A 12,130-nucleotide genomic window follows, 5' to 3' on the forward strand; every position below is an offset into this window, starting at 1 on the left:
GCAGCAAGAGAAAAGCAGAGAGTTACCTACAAAGGAGTGCCCATAAGACTGTCAGCTGATTTCTCAAAAGAAACTTTGCAGGCAAGAAGGGGCTGGAAAGAAGTATTCAAAGTGATGAAAAGCAAGAACCTACAACCTAGATTACTCTATCCAGCAAAGCTATTATTTAGAATGGAAGGGCAGATAAAGTGCTTCCCAGACAAGGTCAAGTTAAAGCAGTTCATCATCACCAAGCCCTTATTATAGGAAATGTTAAAGGGACTTACTTAAGAAAAAGAAGATCAAAACTATGAACATTAAAATGATAACAAATTCACAACTGTCAACAACTGAATCTAAAAACAAACTAAGCAAACAACCAGAACAGGAACAGAATCATAGGTAATCATAGGTACGGAGATCATTTAGAGGGTTATCAGCTGGGAGGAGAAGGGGGAGAACAGGGAAAAGAGTGCAAGGAGTAAGAAGCATAATTGGTAGATACAAAATAGACAGGGGGGTGTTAAAAATAGTATTGGAAATAGAGAAGCCAAAGAACTTACATGCATGACCCATGGACATGAACTACGTGGGTGAGATTGCCGGAGGGAAGTGGCTACTGGGCAGAGCGGGGCAACGGGGGAACATTGGAACAACTGTAATAGCATAATCAATAAAAGATACTTTTTTAAAAAGCCTTACAGAAATCTTGGTGCCCAGAAACCCCTTTCCCCCGTCTGGGGGAGTGTCACGGGTTCTCACGGTGGGGCAGGCTGGCCACGGCCACTGCCGGCTGCCTGTACCGGGACAACAGGCGCCCATGCCGCACACTCTGGCACCTGCCCCTTTGTGGGTCTGTCCCAGACCTCTGTGTGTGAATAGCACTTGTCATTGTGGTTGTGTCCTCGACTGTCCTATAAACTGATGACACTTGCATGTAGCAAGGGCTTCCATGGAAATCCAGAAGATGCCCTGAAAAACCTCAGTGAAAGCGGAGGTTAGGTTGGTGTGGGCAAGACAGCCGCCAGGTTAGGGATGGGGAGCTGTGACAGCTAGGATTCAGGTCCCGGTTACTTTGCCCCCTCACACCAGGGGGGAACGGCAACTGGCCGGCACACCTGGCAGGCCCTGGTTTAAACAGAGCAGGGACAGCCTGCTCCAGAAATTGGCAAATGCGTGATGTTTACCTGTTTTAGGTTAAAATATAACGTTTAAAGTGCATATTATAGCATTTCTTATGACTTTCTGCTTTAGGTGACTTTTCAATATGCCAACCAGCCAGCAGTCCCAACTTTGATGCCTAACTTTCAGTCACTGATGAATCTCACACACATCTGTAATCACAGTGGAAGCTGCAGGGCTCTGATTTTCCTTCACCATCAGAACAGGGGGGTGGGCCCCTCTCTCTGAAAAGGCTGTGAAGTGTGCTGCGCCACAGACGAGGGCAGAGGAGAGGATGCTCACCCAGACGGGCCAGCCTGGCACCCACTTCCCCAGGACTGCCTGAGGGGCTCCTGCAGGGCGTGTGCAAGTGCGGGGTTTCCTTGTGTGAGGACACCTGGGCGCAGGCCTAAGGACCAGGACAAGCCGGTTTCCTGAGTGGGAGCTCGCTGGGCTCCCAGCTGGGGGTGCCCCGGGCGACGCACAGTCCATGCTGCTCCACCGCCCCCCAGGATCCCGTGTCATTTTCAGTGGGATGTGGAGTGGTCCGGATAGCGCTTTCAGTGGGACAGAGAGGAGGGGTGGGCAGGAGGAAGGCTCAAGAGGACCCTTGCCACTTAGAATGAGAAGGTGGGAGGAGGGACTGTAAGCTGCGGGCGGGCGGGGTGACAGAAGCACAAAGTGGCACACACTCTGGAGTCCTTGGGGACCTTGCCTGCCACTCGGGGAGGAGGGTGAGATGTACTGGAGTGTTTGGGGCAGGGAAAGGCACGGGCAGAAGGGTCGCAGGGCCCCAGGGGTGGCGGGGGAGTGGTCCGTGAGTGGGCAGAGGCCCCCTGAGGGGCTCTGGGGGAGGGCTGCAGTACACCTCAGCACAGGCCCAGGCCAGGGCAAGTGAGGCAGCACGGCGGAGGAGGGCTGGGGAAACCCGGGAGCTGTGCACCGATGTTTCCGGTGTTCATCCATCTGCTCCGCACGTCTTTGGGAGAGACCAGCTCAGAGGGAAGTAGAGCTGGCAGCTTGGGAGGGAGAGTGGAGGGTGAGGTGGGCCTCAGGCGGGAGGCCAGACCAGCCGAGGGCACGGCGAGGGTGCCCTGCAGAGAGGCTGGTAGCCCAGAGCCCAATGCAGGCCGGTCCGTGGGCATCGCTGCTGGACTTTCCCAAGGTGAAGTCCATTCCCACTGCCTAGCCAACGGCGCACGACCCTCTACTCAGGGTAACACAGGTCTGGGTGGCAAGTCTACATGAGTCCCCAGGGCTCCAAGGGGGACTGCCTGGTGCCATAGCAACCAACCTCAAAGGGTGACAGGTAGGCCAGGCAGGGCACAGTGGGCATGGGGGGCGGTGGAAGGTACAGCCAGGGAGGCAGGGCTCTGGGTTCCGTGGGGTTCACAGGAGACAGGAGTGGGGCTGCAGAGGCCAGAGGGCACCTCCTGGGAGGGTGGCCTGGCCCTGCCCCCGATCTGGTGTTTCTGCCATTAAGGCAAGGAGGGGCTTTTATCTCCTCAGGGAGGTGTCTTTTTAATCCAAAAGTAAGGTGTCATATCGGAAACGATCAGAGTGTCGGGTGGCCGAGCTGATGCTGCCGCCCGTGAGGCTGGCCGGCCCACGAGCTGTGTGGTGTGAGGAGGACGGGCGCGCTCAGCCTTGCTCCGCCGGCCTTCCCGGGGAGCCGCGTGCCCAGCGCCTGCCCCGGGGCAGGGTGACAGAGCCACACTGGGTCCTGTGCATGGGTTGACTCGCCCCCTCACCAGCGGCACTCCTGTGGGAGAAAGGGAGCCTCGAGAGGGACAGTTTCTGCCTTCCAGCCTCTGGGAGGTCCCTACCAGGGCGGCCGTCCCTGAGCCGCTCCCCAGGGAGCCGTGGCAGGGGCACTGCTGGGCGGACCTGCTCTGAGCCAGTCCCAGGCCAGCCCTTGGGGCGGTGTCTCCCTCAGAGGTCCCTGCCCCACCTGCCCCCTGTCCTGCCCTGCCCTGGCCCTGCCCCGCCCCTCCAGGTGACTGGCAGCTTCTTGTCCTTCTGTCTCCTCCAGTGTCACTTCCCTGGACTCCACATATCTCTACTCCCTCTTCTCCAGACACAGCTCTTCATCACAAACGGCCTCACTGACTCCCCAATCAGACTGAACTTGTTCTGCCCCTGTCCCCCAGGCCCGGAGCAGAGCCTGCCAACTGGGCCTGGGTCCCAGAGGGCAGGGTGAGCGGCAGGCAGGGCCCAGTGGTGGACTGATTGATTGCCCACAGATCTGAGCGTGCAGGGCCTCAGCCTGGGGCAGGTGCCCGCTGCACCTCTAGCTGGGTGATTGGTGCTGGGAGGTGCAGCGGAAGTTGGTGCCCTGATGAACAGGCCAGTGGAACCAAGCAGAAGGGGCCACAGGAGGTCGGGGAGGGGGTACTTTCCTAAGGTCAAGGATGGCCCCTTGCCTGAGTGAGGACAAGGGGTGTAGCGCTGACACCGCAGCCAAAGGCCCTCATCCCAGCCTCACTGCCTCTGCCCAGGGAGTCCCAGCAGAGAGGGCCTCGGGAGCCAGGTTCACTGGGTACCCCTTTATGCCCCCAGGGGCTGGGCAAAAGCCACCAGAGCACAGGACGTGACCTGAGGCCACGCACCAGGAGGGAAATAATACTTTTTCGTTTCTCTCTCAATCCTTTCTCTGGGGGAGAACACCCCAGTTTGGTGCCCTGGGAGCTCTGACACTGCTGGAAGGGGGCAGTCCCCATTGTTCCCAGACAGATGGTGGCCTGGGGAGGGGCAGGGAGGCGAAGGGGGCGGCCTCTGCAGACTGTGGTCGCTGGTTAGCAGCCACAGTGTTTCCTTTGCACCAGCCGGGACTTTAGGGTCACTTCCGTCTGTGTCTAGTGGCTCTGGCTTCCTGTTTGAAGTGGGAACGTGAAGTCACGTTTAAAGTGCATCTCTGAGTAAAAACCGCAAGTCAGTGTAAAGGAAGATGTCGAGGAAACAACAGCAGGTGACCAGGTTATGCCATGGTCACCAGCACTGGGAGCACTAGGGGACCGAGGGCCTGGTGCAGGCTGAGCCCTGCAGGCGCCAGCCAGGCAGGCCCGAGGGGTCACCCTGTCTCTCGAACCTTAGCTCTTGCACCAGTGAGGTCAGGCCCAGGTCCCTGGCGCACCGTGATGCTGACCTGGGATCGCACACAAGAGGACAGACATGCGCATAACTGCGGGCCAGCCCAGGCAGGGTGACGAGGTAGGCCCTGACCATGGCTGTGACAGCTCCTTCCTCCCTCCTGGTGGCCCCAGTGGCCAGAGCAGGTATGATAGATGCAGAAAGTGCAGCTGACCCTCTCCCTGTCCCTACCATGCCCAGCTCTCCTGGGACAGACTCTTTCTGAGGCCCAACCTACAGCTGTCCCCAGTGGTCCAAGATCATGTGGACACGGCTTCATGAGGAGCCAGCAGGGCCCCAGACTGTGACCAGACCTTCAGGTGCTGCATGTGGACGGGACCAGGAACGCGCTGCCAGCTGGCCGGGCACGGCAGCGGCTGAGCACCGGCAACGCGTGCCGTCGTGGGCTGTGGCTCATGTTCAGGCCGGGCAGGGAAGTTAGTCTGAACTGGCGGAAGACCCAGGCTGGGCAAAGGACATCAGCTCCCCAGAGGCCGTGGAGGGGCCGCTGCCACCATGCAGGCCTCTGCAGGGTCGGGACCAGGCTCTGGGAGACCTAGTGAGGGATGTGCCAGGGACCCCGGTGCGATGCTCAGATGGAAAAGGGCGTGAACGCGGGATCTTGGGATACCGGCGTGCAGAGACAGTGGGAACATCTCCTCATCAAGACGGGAAGCAAACCGATAACCAGTGAGGGCCGCAGGCAGAGGCTTTTCAAGAACTTTGGTTCCTAACGTACAGCCATGGGGTGGGGGGGCAGGGGCTGATATAGGGGCCATGTTCCCGTTCCCAAGGGCAGGGACAGGGGCCGACTCCTCAGAGGAACGCGATGGCAACACCCCGAGTGGGTTTGGGTTGGGGACTGGGACAGCACCTTCTGACCTGCAAGCCATCGTGGCCCCCAAGCCAGCAACAGAGGCAGGTGGACCCCAACATGTTGGGGGACCTCAACATGTGTCTGCCTCTGGCAGTTCCTGCAAACCCTGAGACACTGGCCCGCTGGGACTCAGGGCAGTGGCGTCCCTGTTCTGCCTGAGGAAGGTCTGAGGTCACATACGCCCATGCCAGGCCCCTGTCCCCCCACTTCAGGCCACCACAGAGCAACTGCTGGGTGCCAGGGTGGAGCTGGCAGGTGGAAGGGCTGCTGTTGCCAGGGCAGAAGGTGGCCGAGCAAGCAGGGGTGAGTAGTGCTGAGTCATGGCCCTGCCTGCGCCAGCTGCGGCTCTGCCTCTGAATGGGGGAGAGCCAGCGACTCCCGGGCGGTGGGAAGGACCAGGCCCAGGCACTGCCCATCCCGCCGTGGGCCGGGTGCATCTCTGCAGTAGAGGCACCAGGCTGGCCGTGTGCGTCACATCCGAAGGACGACTGGGGCCCCTTGGTGCACTGGGCATGTGGTCTCAATTTGCCTCACTTGCCCTGTGACCTTGGTTGCCCTCTGCCTCCGTGGTCCTACCCTTGTCCCCCTCACAGCAGGCCATTTGAGTGCCTCACATATGCCTCTCTGTCCATTTTGTCTGGATACAGGTGTCCCTCCTCAGGGGGCCAAGCTACCGCCATGCAAGAGGGTCCCACCCCCTCCTTAGCTCACCCCTTTCGGGGCTCAGTGTTGAGCAGGCTTTTCTTGGGGTGGGAGGGGGTCTGGAAAGTGAGGGGCTTGGCTCTCATCCCCCTCCCCTTGGAGGAACTGGGGACCTGGTCAGGAGGGAGCCCCACCTCCTATCTGCAGGCTTTCTCCCGCCCAGTAAGCTGATAAGCCGACTTCTCTCCTTGGAGACCCTCTGGCTTAGCCTGGCTGGGGCAGCGGCACAGTGAGTGACCTTGGCCCCAGGCTCCCTTCCCTGTGGGGCAGGCCCAGAGGGGCTGTTCAGAGAGCAGCAGGGGCCAGTGCTCTGCAGCCTTGCTCTGCCTTGCACCCTGGCCCCAACCTTGGCTGTAAGTGAGGGCGACAATAGACATGGGTATGTCATTGCCAGGCCGTGGGGACAGGCTTGGGGAGAGTCATGACCTGGCGTGGTAGGTGCCCAGGGTACAGAGCACCAGAGGTGGCAGCCCGTCCTCCACCACCATGTCCCCACCCCTGGCTCGGGCTGTCACTGGGTGTCTAGGATGTGAGTAGACACTTGAGAGAGACGTGTGTGGGGGAAGAGGGCCCTGCGACCCGAGGTGGGCTGGGCCTGCCGGGCGGTGAGTGGGCAGTGAGCGGGGTCAGGGGCAGGGCAGGGACTGGAGTATCCGGCCTTGAGTCTGCAGGGAGCCGAACAGCTTTCAGCCAAGGGGTCCCTGAGTGGGCTGTGGGTTGGGGGCATCACACACAGGCAGGTAGGCAGGTGACTCGGGCTCCTGTGAGGAGCGTAGCTGGAGTGTTTCAAGAGCCACAGTTGAAGACCCCCACAGCCACGCTGAGCCCACTACAGACACTCCTGCCACCTCCCTCCAGTGTCCCCTTCCCAAGAACAACCCCACTGCTGGCCACGCCCGGGGCACCCTGAGCCCTGATGCCATGCCGTCACCTGGTGCTGTCGACTGTGCAGTCCATGGGTTCGCCTTTCCCAGCCCCTCCCACACCACTGCACTCTCGCCTGGACAGCTTCACGCAGGAGCCCCACAGTCTAGAAGTGGGGTTCATACACAGGGCAGACCACACACTCCCCCCCCCCCCCGCTCAAACCCCAGCTGGCTCCCAGCATGCTCAGAGAGAAAGCCAGAGCCCTCACAGCAACCTCCTACTGTGACTCCTCACTCAGCACCAGCCGCCCACCTCCCTGCTGTCCCTCAGACTAGCCAGCCAGGCTCCCACCTCTAGGCCTTTGCACCGGCGGTTCTGCTTCCCAGCCTCCGGCTCGTGACGACCTCTCGCCTGTGACCTGTTGGGAGGCCGGCCCACCTTCGCAGACTTGCAGCCCTCACACCCCATCCCCCGACCTCACTCTGGTCTCAGTGCCTCCCCCTCACTGTCCACTTGCCTCGTTTGGTCTGACTCCTGCCTTCCTCACATGCGGAAACCCGCACGTGGGTCTTGGTCTGCTGCAGTCAGCAGTGGCCCCTAACCTGACCCAGGTGCCAGGCTCAAATCCATGGCCCGGGAAGTACCTGGGACCATGGAAAGCCCCGGTTGCCTCACTTAGCCTCCCACCAGAGCCCGTTCCTTTTGTCTGTGTGCACCTCTGTTCCCAGCACACCACACACAGCCATATGTGTGCACCTACATGCTTGCTTGCATGTACATGGACCTGCACATGCAAGCACCTATCTAGACCAGTGCAAACACATGCATGCAGTCCTGTGTGCCAGACACATGCACAGGTCTGTATGCATGCAACCACAGACACACGTGTGAACACACGCAACTGCACAGTCTCAGTCACACACCTGATGGCAAGTCCCCCTGGTCGGCCCGGCCCCCCTGACTTTGTGCCTCTGTCCTCCATCCAGCCACTCTGACCTTCCCTCAGCTCCCCAGCCACACTGTAGTTTGTCTCCCCTCCCACTCCGGCCTCTGCACACGCTCCTTTTCTGCCCAATACTCTTTCTCAGTGATTTCCAGCCAGGCCTATGGTGGGGTCCTGGGTGTTGGGTGCTGGGACCTGCGATCAGTTACGGGCCAAGGAGCAACGTGGTTGTCCAGCCCTGTGCCCCTGGGTCAGCTTGAGGCGGCTCTGGAGGCCCAGTTGGACTCGGAGAAAGGAACCTGGCAGGCTTGCGTCAAAGCAAAGCAGAGCCTCAGAGCAGGTGGGGCTGTTCTGAGGTCCTGTTCGGAACTTGGCCGGCCCAGACCCCCACACACAGACCTCCCGCCCCACGCCCGAGCACAGTCCCGTCCCCCCACTGCCACCAGTTCGTGGCACCAGCACCCACCCGCTGGAATGCGGCTGAGCCCCCTAGAGCTGCGAGAAGAAGCCTGGGTGGGGCCTTCTGCACATTGGCTCTGGCGATCTGAGGGCAGAGGGTACCTCCAGCAGAGGGGCAGCCTCTGGCGTGACTGCTGGTGGCTGCCCTGTGCAGATGGCAGACAGTTTGGCTGGATGTGTACGGCCGCCACCTGGCCACAGGTTCCCTTTTACTCCCGTGTCACCCTGTGGCTGCTGGTGTGCACGGGTCAAGTCCTGATTCCCAGAAGCCCAGCCCTCGGGCATGAGGCCGTGGGGTACACACTTCCCAAAGCACAAGTCACACCTCCTCAGACAGGGTGGCTTTGCACCTGAGGCTGGATGGGCGAGGTTTGCCCCCCACAAGATGTGGCACTGGGCCATCCACAGTGTAGGCAGTGTGGGCCCAGAACAGCCCCCCAGTGGTGAGTGGAACCGGGATTGGTCACTGGTCTGCCCCTCTTTCTCCCACAACACCTGGCTTTCTGCCTTTTTGGGGGGTAGGACTCTAACAAAACTTTGGTGGTAAAATATACATAACATAAAATTCATCATTTTAACCGTTTTTAAGTGCAAAATTCAGTGGTATTCAATACATTCATGTTTGACCGTCACCAGCATCCATCTTCAGAACCTTTTCATCTCCCCAAACTGGAACTCTGTCCCCACTAAACAGCAGCCCCCGTGCCCCGCCCCCGGCACCAACCACTCTACTGTCTGTCTGTGAATTTTAGGACTCTAGGGACCTCGTCCCTGTACACTGTCCTTTTGTGATGGGCGCATCTCACCGAGCATAACGTCCTCAAGTCTCATCCATAGGTAGCACGGGTCAGAATGTCCTTTTTGCGAGGCCGGGTATTATTTCCTTGTGATGCTGGCCCACAGTTTGTTGTTCCACCCATCTGTCCCAAGACCCTTGGGTTGCTTCTGCACCTCAGCTACTGTGAAGAATGCTGCATAAAAACAGGTGTATAAAAATCTCTTCAAGACCCTGACTTCAGTTCCTTTGGGTGCATGTCCAGGAGTGGAATTGCTGGATCACATGCTGGTTGTATTTTTAATTTTTTGAGAAACCACCATGCTCTCTTCCAGAGTAGCTGCCCCACCTCACATTCCGACCAACGACGCCCAGGGGTCCTGATTTCTCCGCATCCTAACCAGCGCTTGTTTTCCGGCTTTTTCATAGCGGCCGTCTTACCACCGTGGGATGTCTCTCTGTGGTTTCGATTTGCACTGAGCTGAAGACTAGTGATGCCGAGCGTCTTTTCATGTGTTTATTGGCCGTTTGTGCGCCTTCTTCGGAGAAATGTCTATTTCAGTTCTCTGCCCAGTTTTGAATCAGGACTTTTTGCTGTTGAGTCTTAGCCATCTTCTATATATTCTAGATATTAATCCCTAATCAGATACATGATTTGCAAATATTTTCTCCGGATCTGTGGATTGCCTTTTTACCCTGTTGATATTGTCTTCGGGTGCACAAAATTTTTTTAATTTTCAGGAAGCCCAGTTTGTGGATTTTTTTCTTTTGTTGCCTGCATCTTTGGTGTCATATCCAAGAAATCATTACCAAATTCCATGCCATGCACTTTTGCCCCATGCTTTAAGAGTTTTATAGTTTTAGGTCTTACCCTTAAGTCTTGATCCACTTCAAGTTAATTTCGCTTATGGTTTTAGGTAAGGCCCTCGGCACTTTTAAGGAAACCCCGGTGTGGCAGGAGAGACGGGAGAAGGGAGAACATGGCGGACAGAGGCGCAGGGGCGGGCGGGGGGACAGGGCGCCTGCTGTCGGGCGTGGCAGCGTGTGTGAGCTGGTCTGTGAGGAGCAGGTGGGGTTCCGGTACAGGAGCCAGGTGACAGGCACTGCTGGCGGGAGCAGCCCGGGCTGACAGGCGAGCGCTCCCGAGAACAGCGTGTGCCAGGCTGGCCTGGCGGCATCGCTGAGGCCCCCGCGGCAGGGGAGGGGTCTGGGTTGGAGAAGGACCCGAGGCGGGGTGACCATGTACGGCCCTCTGAGGAAGCAGCTGGCACTTCTGTCGGTTCAAGTGCAGCTCTGCAGGGAGGCAAGGGACTGTCCCACAGGATCCCAGACTAAGGAACTTGCACGGGCCAGACGGTGTCCCAAGAGTGAGGTCACTGCAGGGTGCCCCAAGGCATGCAGACCTAGCACGCGGGAGCCTGCTTGCCCCAGGTGACAACAAACAGTGGGAGGGACCCGCTCTTCTGGAGGACCCGTGTCCCTGTGACTGACCAGCTGAGGGACAATTGATCACACGAGACCTGCCTGTACTTTTCATTTTAAAACACAAAATCGGGAATACCAGGAAAGACAACGGGGGCCGTCCCAGCCCTGGGGAGGGAGGACAATGGCGTTTCCTTGGGAGCGGTGGTGCTGGTGGGGGGTGGCCCAGGGGTCCTGGGCGGCTCTGGCATGGAGCAGGGCGTCCCAGGCAGCAGGTTGAGGGCTCTGGACGCCTGTCCACACCCAGAGGGCTGCGGGGTCATCAGGGACCAGGGAGCAGCTCTGGGGCCTCGCCCAACTCGCTCACAGTGCAAGGCGGGCAGGGCCAGCCCCAGGTGCCCGACGAGGCAGGGCCTTGTCAGCGCCCGGAGAGTCACCTGCAGACCTTCCTCACGGCAGGAATCATTGAAGAAAACCCGGTCAGCGCGGTGGAACACAGAGAGGGAACAAACCTCTCGCAGTCCCAGTGCCACATGGGGAAGGGCGTTGCAGGCCTCTGCTTGCACAGCCCGCACACACGCTCCCTCAGCAGGGCTCCGTCCCCGGTGCTTCCTAGCACAGCCCTAACCACGGTGGCCGGCAGGTGGGACTGCCGTGGGCCGGTACAGCCCCTCCACCTCTCTAAGTCCGACTCCTTCCCTCCGTCCTCCACCAGCACATAATGAGCACCCTCTGGGTGCCCGCACCGCCATGCTCCAGGCCTGCTCTCAGCACTCCCGACCCCGGTCCCTATCCCAGGAAGGGCGGGCGGCGTCAGCATACAGGCCCTGCTGGGTCCCAGGTTCCTGAGTTCTGCCACAGAAAGCAGGACAGGGTGGGGTGGAAGCATCAGAGGTGGGTCAAGGCGGGGCACTCACAGGTGATGGGGACAGTGGCTTGCTGACACTTGCTGGGTACCAGGCTCTGCACTGGATGCTTTATTTGTCAGGGACGCCTGTGGCTGGTGAGGGACAAGCTCTGAGCTGTAGAGTTGTGTGCCCAGTTTACCAGCTGGGATGAGACCCTCACCCTAGGGGTGGTAGGGGTACAGGGAGCCTCGATCCAGGGGGAGAAGAAGGGTGAGAGATGTTTAAAGCACCCCGGCTGTGCAGGCAGGTGGGCCCCAGGGAGAGAACAGGCACTGGGAGCCTGCTTCAGAGTAGCGTGGCTGGGACCAGCAAGTGCAGAGGCCAGCGGGGAGGATGTGGCCGGGTGGGGAGACTGGACCAGTCCTAGTTCTCAGGGTCTGTCGGTCTGAAGTCCTTCCTGCTGGAGGGGGATGGGGGTGTTAGAGGTGTGAATGCTGAGCGCAGCAGGATGGGGAGGCTGCAGCAGGTGGCCGGGCAGGGACAGAGGTTGGGGGGAGAGGCGAGAGGCATGTGAGGGGGTGCACTGGGGTCACCTGGCACCCTGGGCTCCCAGTTGCAGGGAGAACCTGAGCTGCTCTGGAGGGAGGGCCCTGGCCTTGCTGCCCACAGCTTGTTGGGGGACCCCTGGGAAGAGCTCACAGGTGTCCTGGGTGATCAACCAGGCAGGGGTGGGAACATGAAAGACTTAGCCTGGGACAGGGAGCCTCTGGGCCCTGCCTGGCCCTGGACTCGGTCATCCCCACACTTTGGATGCTCTGGCCTGTCCTACCTTCCACACCTAGCCACCCCTGCCCCTTCCAGCCTCTGCTCCCCCAACTCAGCCTGCCCTGCCTGAGCCTCCCTCCACCTCACCCACCAGGAGGGAGGCCACCCTGCCCCCAGAGAGTGGCGGCCCCAGGCTATCGTCC

General features: G+C 59.7%; 2 protein-coding genes across 2 annotated transcripts in view; one reads left to right on the top strand and one right to left on the bottom strand.

Annotated features, from left to right (window-relative positions):
* The window catches only part of RSPH14 (radial spoke head 14 homolog), a 75,829-nt gene that overhangs the window by 21,651 nt on the left and 42,048 nt on the right, over window positions 1-12,130 (bottom strand). The gene's annotated exons all lie outside the window — the stretch shown is intronic.
* The window catches only part of GNAZ (G protein subunit alpha z), a 53,585-nt gene that overhangs the window by 12,072 nt on the left and 29,383 nt on the right, over window positions 1-12,130 (top strand). The gene's annotated exons all lie outside the window — the stretch shown is intronic.

Source organism: Phyllostomus hastatus, unplaced genomic scaffold (assembly GCF_019186645.2).
Source record: "Phyllostomus hastatus isolate PE091 unplaced genomic scaffold, TTU_PhHast_1.1 phas_scaffold_387, whole genome shotgun sequence".
Taxonomy (NCBI): domain Eukaryota; kingdom Metazoa; phylum Chordata; class Mammalia; order Chiroptera; family Phyllostomidae; genus Phyllostomus; species Phyllostomus hastatus.